This window comes from Corylus avellana, chromosome ca1 (assembly GCF_901000735.1).
Source record: "Corylus avellana chromosome ca1, CavTom2PMs-1.0".
In the NCBI taxonomy this organism is placed as follows: Eukaryota; Viridiplantae; Streptophyta; class Magnoliopsida; order Fagales; family Betulaceae; genus Corylus; species Corylus avellana.
Genome location: NC_081541.1, coordinates 23,074,726 through 23,079,428, shown reverse-complemented (window position 1 = coordinate 23,079,428; position 4,703 = coordinate 23,074,726). Strand labels below are relative to the sequence as shown.

The following is a 4,703-nucleotide window of genomic DNA, read 5'->3' as shown; positions in this document are numbered from 1 at the left end:
TTAGGGAGTTTGTCGGGATGGGATTGGAAGTAGTAGACAAAGGTGCACCCGTACACTTGGCTAACTTGATGGTTCTGTCATAATTGCTTGCAAGGATCAAAGTCGCTCAATTGGAGGACCCTGAGTGTGCCAAGATCAAGCAGTTGCTTGAAGAAGGAAAGGCAAGGGAGTTTTGTCTCAAGGATGATGGGTTGCTTACCCATTTTAAGCATGTGTGTGTATCGGAGAGTGGAGGATTGAGGAAGGAGATAATGAGCGAGGTGATAGGTGCCAAAATATTCATATTTTAGCCCTTAACTTATATTTGTTAATTCCTTAGTTTTGTTAGTTTATGCTATTTTATTTCCTTTTTGTATTTTCTTTGTTTTATAGGTTTTTGAAAGAAAAGAAAGCGTTTCCGGAAAAGTTCCAAGCTTAAAGGGAAAATTGGGAAGACCTAGAAGATATGATTAAGCTTAACCAATCATAATATGATGTGGTTAAGTTTAATCAAATAAAGGAAATAATTAAATTGAAATTTCTCAAATTGGAGTCAAAATCATATTGGATTCAAATTTGGATCCTGCACACGTCTTGGTATTTTGATCATAACTTTCAGTTCAAATATCTGATTGAGGTTATTCAAATGGCATTGGAAAGCTAACTCAAAATTATACAAAGGATTGTGAAATAGAATTTTCCTAATTCGGATTGCACCCCATAAGATAGGAACACAATTCTGGACAAATCCTATTCCGATTTGGACTTAGGTTTTCTTTATCCCAATTGGACTAGGACTTAAATCTCCAAATTTTCTAGGATTACTAGGGCTTCTAGGACTCTCTTAAGCCCTATAAATAGACCTCTACGCCTCACAATTTCAAGGAGACAACTTTGGGGAGAGGAATTGGAGGCTACTTCTAGGAGCTATTTTCAGTTCTGTCTTTACATTTTTTCTTATTAGTGTTATGTTAATTATGTGTAACTAACTCTTAATGAGGGCTATATTGAAGCCCTAATTATGTTTATTTAATATTTCAATATTAGCGCCTTTGCGATAATCATATTGTGTTGCTTAACTTGATTAATTCCTATTTTCTTGAATTCCTCATATGTATGTGATTGGCCATTATATGCATGTGGTATGAATTAGTTAATTAAATCAATTTGGATAACTGAGTCCTGTGTTTCATAAGAGTAACAAAATAAATCCATACTGGATTCTTGGGTTAATCAACATGGAAAACCGAGAGTATACACCCATGTCCTAGGTTCCGTGTGTTTGTCGATTTCTATAGATTTATGTTTTCTTAAAGAAAAACTTAGTATACACCCATGCTAAATCATTTGAGAAAGAAAAGAGTTAGAGTATACACCCATGCCTAACTCGTTGCTTAGGAAAATCAATAGCTTAAGGAGTATACACCCATGCCCTTAGGTTGGCAAACATTAAGTATTCATAATATGATTAGATCATTGGCATATTGTTATATTATCCAAGTATAATTAGTGGCGGACATCAAAGCCCTACCTTAACTTTATCTTTATATCTTTTTATTTATTTTTCATAATATCAATTTAGTGACAACTTGATATTTTTAACCAATTCTAAATAAAATCAACAATCCTCGTGGGATCGATCTCGTACTTGCTGCACTATACTATCGTTTGATCTTGTGCACTTGCAAGTAAAACATACTAAATATTATCTATTAATTTAGATAGTATTTAGCACAACAAGTTTTTGGCGCCGTTGCCGGGGATTGTTTGATTTTGTTTGGAATTTTTTTTTCCTTAGTTTTTTAATTAATTAATTTTTTTTTCTAGTCTTCCGCAGTTCTTGTTCTGTCTCTAGAGGTGCGCTTGATAAGTGCTAAAATATTCATATTTTTAGCCCTTAACTTACATGTTTTAATCCTTTGGTTTTGGTTAATTAGGTCATTTTAATTCCTTTTTGTGTTTTTCATACTTTTGTAGGCTTTTGGAAGAAAATGAAGTAAATCTAGATGATTTGGGCTCAAAAGAGAGAAGATGGAAAATTGGGAGCTCTCTGAATCTGCGATCGATCATAGGGTACCTGCGATCGAGCGTAGTATCCAAGAAGACAAAGCACAATTCAAGCTAGGAGCGATCGAGCGCACAACAGAAGAGGATCGATCGCAGACCTGTGATCGAGCGCACACGGGTTGCGATCGAGCGCACACGGGTTGCGATCGATCACACCCGTGCGTAAGAGACATATCAAGTGGCGGCCAGGTTGTCATTCTTTCCATATTAGGGTTTTCCAACTCCCAATTGTAATAAGTTTTGAAACTCTACGAAATCCCTAGGTTTACTACTTTGTCAAGGACTTCTAAAGCCTATAAATAGACCCTTAAGCCTCTAGAATAGATATGCCTTGTAAGGAGAAGAATAGGAGCTCTTCAAGTTCAAGTCTCGGGTTTATTCTTTTCCTTTCTTTTATTTTATGAAGATGTTTTACATCAATTTTATGTGTAGCTAATGTATTAGTAGGGCTAGATTGAAGCCCTAGTTTTGTTTATTTAAAATTTCAATATTGGCGCCTTTGTGATGATCTTGTTATCATATCTAACTTGATTAATACCTAGTTTCATGAATTCCTCATATGTGTGTGCCTGATCAACATGTGCATGTGGTATGGACTAGCTAGTTAAATCAATTTGGATGACCGAGTCCTGGGTTTAACATAAGTAACAAAAGTAATCCACACCGGGTTCTTGGGTTAATCAACATGGGGAACCGGGAGCAGACACTCATGCCCTAGGCCTCATGTGTTTGTCGATTTCCACAGTTTTTATGTTTTCTTAAAGAGCAACTTAGTAGACACCCATGTTAAATCCTTTACGAAAGAAAAGAATTAGAGTAGACATCCATGCCTAATTCGTTGCTTAGGGAAATCAATAGCTTAAGGAGTAGACACCAATGCCCTTAGGTTGACAAACATTAGATATTCATAACATGATCAAAACATTGGCATGTTGATATATTAGCTAAATATAATTAGCGGTGGATATCAAAGCCTTACCTTTTTATCATTATCAACTTAACCCAATCTTTGTTTTAGTTTACTTTTGGAATTGATTTTAAGCAAGATTCAGCAATCCTCGTGGGAATGATTCTGTATTTGCACATTATACTACTGTGTTGACCTCGTGCACTTGCGGGTAAAACACACAATTATTTGCCTATTAATTTAGGTAGGTAATTGTGAACAATAGCGCTCAAGCGCCGATTCTAGGGCGATTGAGCTCACCAGTGCGATCGAGCGCACTAGCAAGTGTGATCGATCGCAAATTCGAATAGCAGTATAGAAATTGTTTTAATTATCGATATGATTTATTTCTTTTATTTCTATTTCTATTTTTCTTTTGTTTTTTCATTTTCTTTTTGTTTTAATCATGTTGAGAAACAATACACCTCCGGTGCGAAGACCTATGAAAAATTCATTTAGTCCCCAGATCCTCAACCAACCATCATGCATTAACTTCCAACCCATTGTGCAGAGCAGTTACAATTTATCTCCGCTGCTCAATATGGTATAAAGGCACACCAACAGAGAACCTATATTGGCATATTCGAGAATTCTTTGATCTCTGCAAGACTCAGATTGTTCAGGGTTTAACTCCAGATGAAATCAGGTTAACCGTCTTCCCTTTTTCTTTAAAAGATAATGCTAAGATATGGTAGAATTCTTTGGCCGCAGGTTCTATTCATACTTGGGAAGAGATGGCCAGAAAGTTCTTAAAGAAGTTTTTCCCAGCCCAAAAGACAAGGCAATTGAGAATGGAAATTCTGACTTTCTAGCAAAGAGATGGAGACCTTTTCTTAGAGGCATGGGAACACTTTAATGAGCTACTTCTCAGATGCCCTTATCACAATATATCTCAAGACGATCAGGTACTGGCATTCTATGAGGGTTTAAATGATCATAACAAGAGTCTTGTAGATTTAACTTGTGGTTACATGTTGATGGAGAAAAGCAGCGAGGAAGCCATGGAGCTCTTCGAGACATTGAGTGAGCACTCCCAACAATTCCCATCTAAAGGGAGACAAGGATTCATAGGAAAAGGCATACATGAAGAGAGCACCAATGGTGGAAGTCAGGCTCAAATGGCTGCCATGGAGAAAAAGCTAGACATGCTTGTGAAAGCTATGACTAATCATAGCAATGCTCCTGTTGAACAAGTTGCACAAGTCTAGGTATGTGCCATATGTTCCCATATTGACCACACCATTAAGACTTGTCCGATGTTTTCAATTGCAGATCAGAAGACATCTCTCATCAATTGGTCTCAACATTATCTTGAAGAGGAGCCATCTCCAATCGATTGGCCTCAACAATACCAAGAAGAAGAAGAGTGCCAAAGTCAATCGGTGACCACTCCTCATGGACAATACATGAAGGAAGAGTGCACTTATTATTATGAACAAACAACCACCATACCTAGGAATGAAGAAACTATTGAGGAAATTGTTTGTGAGCCAAGTCTTGAGGACCCTTTGGGAGAGCGCTTTGATGAATTTGGAGGTGACCTAGACCTGGACAAGCTACTTGAGTATGCTTAAACTTTTAATGAGTCAAGTCTTGAGGATCCGGTGGGAGAGCGTTTTGATCAAATTGGATGTGATCTGGATCTTGACAAATTCCTCAAGCATGCTGAGATGTGTAGTGAGCCAAGTCTGGAGGATCCATTGGAAGAGTG

At 37.1% G+C, this 4,703-nt stretch overlaps 1 non-coding gene across 1 annotated transcript; it reads right to left on the bottom strand.

Moving 5' to 3' along the window:
- Positions 1 to 3,773: 3,773 nt before the first annotated feature.
- LOC132168301 (small nucleolar RNA R71) lies at positions 3,774 to 3,881 on the bottom strand. Its single transcript, XR_009438819.1, has one exon. It is a non-coding gene; the product is annotated as a small nucleolar RNA R71 (small nucleolar RNA).
- Between the last annotated feature and the right edge of the window lie 822 nt (positions 3,882 to 4,703).